Here is a 13,019-nt window from a genome sequence, read left to right as displayed (position 1 = left end):
TGTCTTTTAGGCTTAATGGTGGCAATGGTTTCTTGCTGTTGATAGGGTCTGACTGACTTACCCTGCCCACACCTCTGTAAATATCATCTCCAAATAGTTCTTCACTTAAACCATTTGAGTGTTTTATTTGCTTCCTGCAGAAAACTGACTGGCCTGGTACCATCAAAATGAATGGTTCACAATCTTGGCCCTAACTTTTTCTGGTTTTCTAAACATGTTGGTAAATCAAGATTTACCGGATAAAAAGGATCCATTTGGAATCATTAGAAGCTGCAACTTGAATTTTACCAAAATGGGCAAAGAAACATGCTTTGCCTTCCAGATATTTCCTTTATCAAGTGGTTGTACAAAAAGTGTCCAACTCAATAAGTCAGATAATGAAGACAGTACATCTTGATACTGTCACCCCTTCCATTGTTCTATATATTTATGAAAAACAATAACTGGGATGTTTCCCATTCATGCCATAGCCCTATCATTTAGTGATGGAATGGCACCAGGAAAATAAGGTCGTAAAAAAATTGTCTTTGATTGAACAAACACTATTTTAAATAATTCGTGAGGCACTATAGAATTCCACTGGACATAACATTTGGAGGCTATGATTCTGACACTCAAAATATCTTAGTAGAGAAAGCTTACCACCACACCTGGGCACTTGGAGAATGTTCCAGCACTCATTAAGCAGGCTACCATTCCTTCACAGAACAGGGAAATGTGATCCAGGTGTTACCTGGGACCATCTTGTCCTTGAGAGAACCTGACATGTCCTGTGGCCTGCAAAGGTCTCAGAAACACCAAGTATGTCTTTCTTTTCTTTCTAGTATCCATGCTGATCAGTTAGATTAAGCATCTTACATCAATCTAGGGCAAGCTCTTCTCTGGGTCTGCTTCTCTAGGAAACCACACACATCAAACATATTATGCTTGTTGATTTAACAGAATTCTGGGATCCTAGTGAAAACATTCGGCCACCATCACTCTGGCTACTTTCTCTTCCTGCTTCCCTCCTTCTCCATTACAGTATTTCTGCCTCGTTACTGGTAAGCCACTTGAGCCACAGCTCCACTTCCACCTTTTTGGTGATTAATTGGAGATAAAAGTCTTACAGCCTTTCCTGCCTGAGCTGGCTTAGAACCACAATCCTCAGACCTCAGCCTCCTGATTATCTAGGAGTACAGAGTGAACCACTGGTGCCAAGCTGCTATCCTTTCTTTAAGTTTTTGTGCATTGCCTGAGACTACACATCTGCTTTCTCTGATGGTATATGAAACCATTTCTTTTTCAATTTAACCTATAAAAACTCAATTACTTAGGGAATGCTGAATTCTGTAGAGAAAATTGAAGTTTGGTTACAGATAGAATGTCCCTAGGAAATAATGAGAGAATGAAGGACTAAAGTACATTTTTATCTTATCTATAATCAAAAGAAGGTCAGGCCTTCAAAATAGTATTTCAGAAAAGTGATCACCCATCTCTCAGGTCCAACTGGCCCATGTCTAACTATTGCTCACAGGTAACCCTTCTCCACTTTGGCCTTCAAAGTTCTTATTTGAATATTTGGCTCTCAAAGGCCCAAGAGCTATGTGCATATGATTATATAAAATGATGTTTATTGAAATGAACTCCAGGAAATGGAAACAAGAGGCTTCTTACTATTTTGGGTTTTTTTGTAGGTTTTTTCACCTTTGTCACTGCTTTTATTTTCTGTACCTTTTGCCATGTATGTAAGTTTATCTGTTTGGGGGGAGTGGTACTGGGAGCACAGAAATGGAGGGACAAAGGGTAAACAAATGCAGCCATGAAACTCACTATGAACTATACAACTTGTGGGGGGGGGGTGGTCAGGAGAGAAAAAAAAAAACTAGGAGAAAACCAGGGAAGGGGTGACACTCTTAAAAAAGAAATGTACTCATTACCTGACTTATGTAACTGTAACCCCTCTGTACATTATCTTTACATGAACAATAAAAAATAAAATAAAAATAATAAAATAAAATAGGTTTTTCCAAGTATTTCATGAAGTAATAATTCTTGGTGAAAGCCTTTGAAATAAATCCTGTGTGGTATGTCAGAGAATCCCAAGGAAAACAAAGATGTACCATTAAAATTTGTCCTCATATGTCAGCATCATTTGGCAGACACGTCATCAGCTCTGTCATAGGAGGAATACCCCAGAAGGGGACTGTGAGTTGAAAATGTATGTCCGAAGATTTCTGAAGGAAGTTTGCCTGGAAGACTATGAAGGAAAAATGTCAAGCAAAGAGTAGCTCTAGATAAAGTTCCATTGGAAGGCAGTTTCATTCTCTTTCTGTAGGATCAGAGAGTGAGCTATGTCCCCATTTTTTGAGAACACAACAGTTCTCAGGCTCTTCTGGCTTCCTGTGTTTGCATCTTAGGAACAAAGCATCTCTATCCCCAAAAAAGTCCTCAATGAAAGAAACTCAGATGTGGTAGTGTGTACTTGTGATTCCAGCTCTGAAAGATTGAGGCAGGAGGATCTGAGTCTGATGCCAGCCTGGGTTGCATAGTGAGACTCCAATCCCCTCATAAAATGAAAGAAAGAAATCAGAGGGGGGAGAACTTTTGAAAGAAAAATCACTTCAAAGTTGAGGGGAACACTGTGGTCATTTTTAAATATCTACACAAATTCTTTTTTTTTTTTTTTTTTTTTTTTTTTTTTGTCGGTCGTGGGGCTTGAACTCTGGGCCTGGGCGTTGTCCCTCAGCTCTTCAGCTCAAGGCGAGCGCTCTACCACTTGAGCTACAGCGCCACTTCCGGTTTTCTGGTGGTTTATTGGAGATAGGAGTCTCACGGTCTTTCTTGCCCGGGCTGGCTTTGAACCGCGATCCTCAGATCTCAGCCTCCTGAGTAGCTAGGATTACAGGCGTGAGCCACCAGCGCCCGGCTCTACACAAATTCTTTAATATTCTATCCATAAGAAGCAATCTAATTTTCCTTCCCTTAAGTTTTGTCTTGCCTTGATGTTTTATTTCTAAGGAATAGACTATAATATGAATGACAGGTTTGAACTTCAAGAAGAGGTTTAAAAAGATGTTACATAGGGCTGGGAATGTGGCTCAGTGGTAAAATGCTTGCTTAGCATGCATGAAGCCCTGGTTCAATTCCTTAGTACCACACAAACAGAAAAAGCTGGAAGTGACATTATGGCCCAAGTGGTAGAGCACTAGCCTTGAGCACAGAGAGGTTCAGGGACAGAGCCCAGGCCCTGAGTTCAAGCCCCAGAACTGGAAAAAAGGTGTTACATAGCTCATTATGACTTCTTATCTCCCTGGTCTTGAACCCACAAAGGTACTATGTAATGAAGAAGCTCAGGATCACATGGAAATGTCTGATTGACAGCCCTAACTAAGGTCCAACTCCTCCCATCATCAAATAAAGACATGAATGAGGAAGACTTCCAATGATTTCATTGCCTACTCTTCCCAAAATCATGTGCAGAGGTCATTCTGCCCTCATTGTACCTGCGCTTGACTTCCAATCTGCAGAATCCATGAATGTAATGGAAGGTTGACTCATGCAATGGAGTACACAGTGGTTTATCATGAGAGTAATTTGTTACACAGCCAGAGGATCTGGAACAGGCACAGAAGAATTTCTGTGGGAAGTTTCTGAAGGAATATGAATGGAGATTTTGAATACTATTTGTGTACCACAAATAATTACAAAGACTCAGGCTCATGTAATTTTGAGGAAAGAACACTGGCCAGCCTTATTTCACTTATAATTTTTTCCAGGTCATTTCAGTTTTTTAATAAGTTTTTTATTGTGAAAATGCTGTACAGAAGAGTTACAGTTAAATGAGCAAGATAATGAGTACATTTTTTATCCAGCATTGTTGCCTCCTCCTTTGTTTTTCCCCTACCATCCCGTCCCTCCCACCTCTGTTTTTTTTAAATAAATAATACAATTCATTTTATTTCTTCATCCATTTGTCCATCAATCCAGCATCTGGACTGATTCCATACCTTGGCGATGGTGAATAAGACTGCAATGAACATGGTTGTACTAGCGACTTTACTGTATCCTGGTTTGTAATCTTTTGGATAAATAACCAGTAATGGAATTACTGGATTGCAGGATAGTTCTATGTTTATTTTCCTAAGTAATCTCTATATTGATTTCTAGAGTAGCTGAACAAGTTTACATTCCTACCAATGATGTATTAGGATTCCCTTTTGGCCACATCCCTGCCAACATCTGTTATTGTTTGTTTTTCTGATAATGGCCATTCTAACTGGGGTGAAGTAGGATCACAATGTCATTTGGATTTGCATTTCTTATATGGCCAGAGATGTTGAACATTTCTTCATGTGTCTATTGGACATTTTCATTTCTTCTTCTCAGAAGACTCTCTTTAGTTCATTAGCCTATTTATTAATTGGGTTGTTGTTTTTTTGAGGGTTTAATGTTTTCTATATATTCTGGATATTAGGTAATTGTTTGACCCTACAGAGACAAAGGATTCATGTTTTATATGTAGCAGCTAGATTTAGCTCATTAACGTGTAAGTAAATACATTGGGTAGTATACAAATGTATTAACTGAAATGTGGTAGATTCAGGGGAGAACTCAAATAGTGTTATTCCTTAGAAAGGCAAAGTCAACATTCAACAAAACAAACACCAGGAAAGAGGTACTTGACAGGTGTGGGGCAGAAACAAGGGGATAGGGGTAGATGAAAGAAGAGGAGAAGAGACAAAGAATGTAGTCAAGAATTCAATATAGAAGAAAAAAAAAGAATTCAATATAGCCAGGAGACCATGGCTCACACCTGTAATCCTAACTACTCAGGAAGCTGAGATCTGAGGATGGTGGTTCAAAGACAGCCAGGGCAGGAAAGTCCGTGAGACTCTTATTTCCAATTAACCACCAGAAAATGGAAGTGGTGCTGTGGCTCAAGTGGTAGAGCGATAGCCTTGAGCTGAAGAGCTAAGGGACAGCACCCAGGCCTACAACCAATCAAAAAAAAAAAATAATTCAATATATACTCTACAAAATTAAGAAAGGTGAGAGAAGGAGTGGGTGAGGGAGAGGTGAGAGTGTTGAAAGGGGTGGCATTGATTAAGATGCATTGTAATCATACCCTGCTTTGATAAATGGCAATTCCTTTGGGCAATTACTTAAACATAATAATAAAATAAAATAAAAAGAACTCTGGTCATAAAGTCGTAGGACCTGGGTTCAAGTTATTCCTCAGCCACAAGTCTGTGAATTTCTTATACTGTTTTCAAACTAATAGATGATGCAGAGACAATTATACCTGCCTGACAGAATTATTTTTAAAGACTGAGTAAGATGAAACATTAAAGAGTGTCTGAAGCAGATATAAAGTTTTGGCAAAGGGTCTACTTTCCTCAGTGGGTGTGTGGATACTTCACATAAATTAATGTTATTTTAGTCCAATTACTCAGTTTGTCCAGAGGAGCAGTTAGTTCTTGACAAAAGGAGAGAAACTCAGATCTTTGAACATTTTCTCAATTAGGGAGTATTTTCCTCCCAAGTGTTGATCTCTGAGGATGCTTGCATAATCTTATTTTTCCAATAATGAATAAATGGCTTGCTCTGAGCATTTACAGTTCTCCATTAAGGCAATAGGATTATCCCATAGTGTGGCTTCTCCATTATAGAAACAATTTTGACTGTTAGAAACAGTCAAAATCAGATTTGGTAAACCAGGAATGAAATACATGCTTATTAAGTTATTCAACCATTTTTGAAGTTTGCATCTCAAAGTATTTACAGATTTCTTTTTAAGCTATTAATTTCACATGAAGCAAGGAGGACATGTCTAGACAAATGTTTCTTAAAGAAAGTATTTTGAAATAGAACCTTTTCTGAACTGGTTATATCCTATTGTGTTCTAACATTTTACTTTGAACTGCCTTAATATTTGCTTTATTGAAAGCAAGTTCATGTTCTGAAAATTAACCAGACTTCAGAGAGTTCTGACTTTTATAAAGAACCAATTTTCCGAGGTATGAAAAGGTTTTTCAGGACAATTTTCTAAAAGACTTTTTAAAAATGCAGTGGGATTTATGAGCATATGAACATTGAATGGCAAAATCATATCTATTCTTAAATAGAGACCAAGGTACATACACTGGAAAATAATAATAATAATAATAATTAATTGTGATTTGTAATGGTATATTACGTGGTTATTACCAAGACCATGGGATTTTAAGATCTTACTTGGGTTCTACTTTCTAATTTCTACTTTTCTCAAGGTAGTGTGTTCGTCAATATGATACAAACAAATTTTGATGACAGTGAATGATTCAGTTGAATTCAAGACTGTTGAATGTATGTGTGTTATCAGTTGTAAAGCTGGAATTTTGTATCTTATGGTTTTTTGACTTCCTTATAACTTTGCCAATGCAAGTTATTTGTTCAAAAGACTTGCATTTCTTTTATGGCTAGGGATGTTGAACATTTCTTCATGTGTCTATTGGCCATCCTTCTTTCTTCTTCAGAGAAGTTTCTCTTTAAGTCTTTCGCCCACTTATTTATTGGGCAGTTATTTCTTTGAGGATTTGTTGTTGGGGGTTTAATTTTTTGAGTTCCAAGTATATTTTAGATATGAGACCCTTGTCCGTTGTATGGCTAGTAAAGATCTTCTCCCAATCTGTGGGCTTTCTATTATCTTGCTAGCTATGTCATTTGCCCTGCAGAAGCTCTGCAACCTTATGCAATCCCATTTGTCCAACCTTTCTTTGATTTGTTGTGTTTCCGGGTCTCTATTCAGAAAATTTTGGCCTGAGCCAAGGAGACCTAGGGTTTCTCCTATTCCATCCTGTAATGTTTTCAGAGTGTCTGCTTTGATCCATTTGGAGTTGATTCTGGTGCAGGGTGATATATAAGGATCTAGCTTTAGTTTTCTACATGTAATTAACCAATTTTGCCAGCACCATTTACTGAAGAGACTGTCTTTCTTCCATTCTATTGTTTTAGCTCCCTTATCGAAGATTAGATGGCTATAGGTCTGTAGGTTCATTTCTGGGTTTTCAAAACAACATTGAGATATCACCTCACTCCAGTTAGAACAGCAAAAATCAAGAACTCTAACAACAACAGATGCTGGAGGGGATGTGGACAGAAAGGAACCTTACTTCATTGTTGGTGGGAATGTAAACTTGTTCAACCACTTTGGAAAGCAGTATGGAGGTTCCTCAAAAGACTTCACATAGAACTCCCCTATGACCCAGCAATCCCACTTTTGGGCATTTACCCTAATGTTTACAAAAAAGACCACACTAAAGCTACCAGCACAACTATGTTTATCGCAGCATTATTTACCATAGCTAAGATATGGAACCAACCCAGATGCCCCTCAGTAGATGAATGGATCAAGAAAATGTGGTATATATATACACAATGGAATTCTATGCCTCCATCAGAAAGAATGACATTTCCCCATTTGTTAGGAAATGGAAAGGCTTGGAAAAAATTATATTAAGTGAAGTAAGTCAGGCCCAAAGAAACATAGGTCCCATGGTTTCCCTTATTTGCAATATCTAGTATAAGTATGAGTCAAGCGGAAAAGGTCAGATAATGTGATGTTAGGAAAACGAACCCTTAAATATGTATTTTAATGTTTTCGTTTCTTTCATGCATGTGTTTCTAACGCATTTATAAGATTATTTCTTTGTTGTTTTGTATGTCCCTCCCCCACAGTGTAACCCCCGCTTTCACTATATTTGATGTCAGTATAACATGTGGAGGAGATGGGGACAAACAAGTCGTTTAAGGATTCAGGTGGATCTGTTGCAACAATGAGAAGTACAAAATGTCATGTCAAAACCAGCTTTACAATGTCGGTGTGGGGGGGAGGGGGGTATGATTGGGTGGGGGGGAGGGGGGAGGCTGGGAAGGGAGGTGAAGGGTAAACAAAGGAGGAGGCTGCAATGCTTGGTAAGAAATGTATGCATTATCCTGCCCATGTAATTGTAACCCCTCTGTACAGTATGTTCTCAAATAAAATAAAATAAAATATAAAAAAAAAGACTTACTGAGTGCTTACTACACAGCAGCTCTAATTGTAAACATGGGAAACTAGAAGTAAATAAACCAGATAAAGATCCCTGCCTTAATGGAGCACAAATTACATAATGGTGAAATAGAAGATAAACAGTTAAATATATCCTATGCTAGATTGTGTCAAGTAGCGTAGGGAAAAAAAGAAGCAGGAAAGTAAGTGCAGAGATGTGGGAGAAGGGTGCTAATTCTTTTCCATGGAGTACTCTGGTAAATCCTAATGTAGAAGGTAATATTTATGCAGAACCATGAAGGAGATGAGGCAACAAGCCCCTCAGACACTTGGACAAGAACAGTCCAGGCATGAGGGCATTGTAGGCGAAACCTCCGAGGTAAGTAGAGGCTTGGCAAATACAGAAATGGCAAGATGTCCAGTGTGGCTGAAACCGAAGGGCAAAAGTGAATGACAGTCGGGATGTAGATCACAAATACAGCAAACCAAACCTCACATGAACTTCATTTAGTATGTCAAGAATTAAAGGACTCTTAGAAAAGAAAGAGCACAAGGCATGGTGAATAGATTCTACTGAAATGTCTCCATTGGAGGGTGAAACATAGGAAGTAAGAGGGACTGAAACAAGCCGACAAAGAAATCCCAGGGGAAAAGTAACCCAAAGCCTGGAAAAGAGAAATAAAGTAATGCAAGGGGTACCATTGGTGCACAGTGTCAGTGGTTTCAATTGAACACATCAGTTTAGGCGTACAATGCCATTTTGATCAATAACACCTCTTTCACCATTCTCCCCCATCTCTGCCAATCCCACCCATCCCTTCAATTTTCCTAGTGACATTTTATGATCATACATTGAACGTTACCACTGCATCAGAATGCACTTCCTCTCTCTGTTTGTCTTACCTCCCCCCTTCTCTTTCCCTCACCCTCCCAACACTTCAAGCTGTTGCTTCCTGGTATTCATTTTGTTAGACTATGTGTTAGTTGTTCAGAGGAATGACACCATTGGAATTTTCTTGTGCATATACCATACTTTAGTTAGTACATCTGTATATATATGCATATGACTCCGTATATGGTTATATATATATATATATATATATATATATATATATTCATAAACTAGATCTAATTTCCACAAGTGGGAGAAAATATGTCCTTGTCTCTCTGATATAATTCACTTAACATACATTTTTCCAGGTCTATCCATTTTTTCCAAATGATATAATATCATTTTCCTGATAAATGAGTAAAATTTATATTTTATGTGAAAATAAGGAACAAGTTAAAATCTTCCAATTAAGTTGGTAGAGTTCCAAGAAATCTGAGAGGATAGATAGTCCCCCTAGATAGTGGGAATAGATATTAAATAAGGAGACTTAGTAGAGAAGAAAAGAAGGTGGTATATGGAGACTACTTGGTTTCTCTTGGTTTTTTGTTAGTTTGCTTACAAATGGAAAACATGGGGTAGTATGAGAATTTGGAAGTGCAGAATATATTTGTGAATATGTATTTATATTATATGTATATATATATATATATATATATATATATATGCTTGCAGAATGTATTTCCCTCTTTGTGGGTACATGAGCAGTGAAATCACAGCGGAACTGTGAAGCAACCCATTGCTCACTTTTGCTTCAATTAGTAGAAGTGTAGAAGACTACAATATTCATGTCAATACTCATGTCTTACTAGGATAAGCTTTTGCTCAGGTTATTTTTCCATTCATCCTAGTGCTACATGACAGGACATTTCCCACCCATCTTTGCAAATTTGTGAAGATAGTTATAAGTATTTCTAAGCAAGTACTACTAAAGCAGATCAATGAGAGTAGATTTTTATGAGAAAATGTAAGTTTTTAAAAAAATTTTTTCCATAGTAGCAATACAAAGACATATACAAACCTTTCATTACTAGTGTTTAAAAACTGTTTAAAAACTGGCTAATCTAGATTAAGCTAATTAACAGCCATTCTAATTTTGTGCTTTGTTGAATTCTGAAGGCAGTGCTCACATTCAATAAATACTACATATTAATATCAATATTTTCTATGTTGCTTTCATTAAGTTTTTATGCCTTGATTAAGTGATTACACAGGAAATAAATCAGATGATCAAATGATTATAAAATACCTCAACACTCCTCCAAGTAAAAAAATAAACCTATAAAATCTAATGTATACTCTTCATAATTGACCAAAAAAAGCACATTTATGGCATTGCACATAAGGTGTGATTTGCTTTTCTCTCTTTAAACTAGGGAACAAAATGAATCTCCAATGATGTTTTTGGCTGGTCAGCTTTTCCAGGATGTGCTATTAGAATGTCTTTGGTCAGACACATTTCACCCTCATACACACAGCGAGAAGCTAAGCTTGAAATCCCATTAGAAAAAGAAATTTTAAACTGGAAAGTAGGGTCTGGCTCACTGGTGGTGCTACAGCTGTCTCAGCCACTACGGCCTCCCAACCTAGATCACAGAGCAGGGGGAAAAGGAAAGACAAATACCCAATGGATCAATCATGTTCTGCTTTTGGCAGATAATGCTGAGAACTACAAAATGTCTCTTAGTGATTAGGGTGGAAGGACAGGGGAACTTCTGTACTACAATAAACCCTTTCCATTCCCAATCACCTGAATCAATGTTGAGCATGAGAGCAAGTGGAAGAGTGTTCACAAATTAGACACTATAAAATCTAGAGGAAGAGCAAAGGCCAATCTTAAAATACCAACCACTCAAAGACAAATGGTGCATGGTTTCTTTCATATGTGGAAACTAGATCTAAAATACTCTGAGACATGATATACAGAATTCTAGGCATTCACACACAGTGAGAGCAAAGGAAGATAATCTTAGGGGAAGAACAAAAAGGCACAATACTTCTGTGCCTTTGATCATATAAAATAATATCTTGTGTATTATATGTATATTTTTATCTGAATTAGGGAAGGGAAGGGGAACAACAAAATAGTGGGGGGGGGATGATTGGGTGGGGGGTGGGGGGAGGATGGGAAGGGATGGGAAGGGGAAACAAAGGAGGAGGCTACAATGCTTGATAAGAAATGTACTCATTATCTTGCCCATGTAATTGTAACCCCTTTGTACAGTATTTTCACAATAAAGAAAAAAAAACAAAAAAGGACAAAGGATGAATCAATGCAATAGCAATACTCACAAGACAACATGTTGGAAATGAACTTTACAGCTTGGGTGGGAGGGACTAGGGGGCAGGGAAAATGGGAGAAAACAAATGAGGGAATAACAGTGTTCAACAAGAAATGTACTCATTCACATATGTAACTGTAACCCCTCTGTACATCACCTTGACAATAAAATTAAATTAAAAATAAATAAAGTAAAATTTATCAAAAGGAAAAGGAAATATTAGGCTTTTTCTTTGTTGTTCTTTTCTTCTTTGTTTATCTGTCTTTGGGAGAGTAAGGGGGACACAGAAATAGTGGGACAAAAGGTGAACAAATACAGTAGTGGTATTCACTAGACACTATGATGAAAAGGAACTGCACAACTTGTGGGTGGGAATGGAAGAGAAAAACTGGGAGAGAGAGAGACAGAAGGGGGGACATTGTCAAAAAGAAATGTATTCATTACATGACTTAAGTAACTGTAACCCCTCTGAACATCACCCTTGTAATAACAATTTTTTTAAAAAGGAAAAATATGAAGGGAAAACCCAGCAACATTCTCTATTTCAAAGTTTAAAAAAAAAACATCATGCACTAAAAATGTTCCAAATTTTCCCAGGCTTTTAGAGAAAATGATGTCTTTACTGGCTGGAATTTTGCTTTTGTGACTCATCAGTTATAGTATTAATTGTATTTGTTTTTCAAAACCTGTGGTTTTTCAAAAGATATTTTATAGTAAAATATCAAGCTGGGTGTTCTTAACCTACTTGGTTAGAATGACCTTCTAAAAGTGCAGGTGTTTCTCCATGACAGAGAAACAAGATCCTTTTAATTTGACAGACTTTTATTGCAAAATGTTTTACACTTTTACTGTAGTTGGATTAATAATCCAACATTTGATTGACAATAGGAAAATTAGAAGCAGCCAAGAAGAGAGAAGGTCATTATATTTCCAATTCTAAAGTGAAGGTAGAAGAAACAAACCTAATGAAGGTGGGAGAAATGCATTTTGGGAATACAAAGATGATTAGCAGGTGGAATGTCTGATTTACAACCATAGAGAAGAAGAAGATGTGGATCTTCACAGAGGTATTTGGGGAAGGCATTCATTTCTTTCCTTCTTCCTTCAATAGGCTTTTGTTTCTTCTTTCCTCAGGTAAGATCATATGCCAGAAACCAACAGTTGAAAAATGATTCTGGATTTTCAAGTATTATGTATTTTATGCAAGTATTGAGTAATACCTTTTCTTCTTTCAATGCCTCCTACTCTGCTGAACATCTCAAAATCAATATTTGTGGGTATCATTCATTAATTATAAAGCTTCAAAGATTTGTGTTCATCAAAATAGCTTTAAGAGCCAGCCACCAATGGCTCATGCTTTTCAGAAGGCTGAGATCTGAGCATTGCAGCTCAAAGCTATCCTGGGCAGGAAAAACTTACAAGATTCTTTTCTTTTTCTAATAAGTTTTTTTTTATTGTGAAAATACTGTACAGAGGGGTTACAATTACATGAGCAAGATAATGAGTACATTTCTTATCAAGCATTGTTGCCTCCTCCTTTGTTTCCCCTTACCATTCCCTCCTCCCCACCAAAAGTGTAAAGTTCGTTTTTCTACATAACATCTATACATCTCATTGTTGCAATGGGTCCACCTGTATCCCTATTTAAATGATTTGTTTTTTTCCCTTCCCCTCCACAAATTATACCAACATATCAAATACAGTGAAAACAGGGCTTATACCATAGGGGAGGGACATAAAGCAACAATACAAGCACCTTATAAATATGTTAGGAACAGTAGCAAGAAAGAAAAAACATTTGAGTCCTTATCTTGTCTAACCATTTCTGCTTGTTTCA

This window comes from Dipodomys merriami, unplaced genomic scaffold (assembly GCF_024711535.1).
Source record: "Dipodomys merriami isolate MVZ:Mamm:240054 unplaced genomic scaffold, mDipMer1.0.p SCAF_30, whole genome shotgun sequence".
Classification (NCBI taxonomy): domain Eukaryota; kingdom Metazoa; phylum Chordata; class Mammalia; order Rodentia; family Heteromyidae; genus Dipodomys; species Dipodomys merriami.
Note: the sequence above shows the minus strand (reverse complement) of the source record.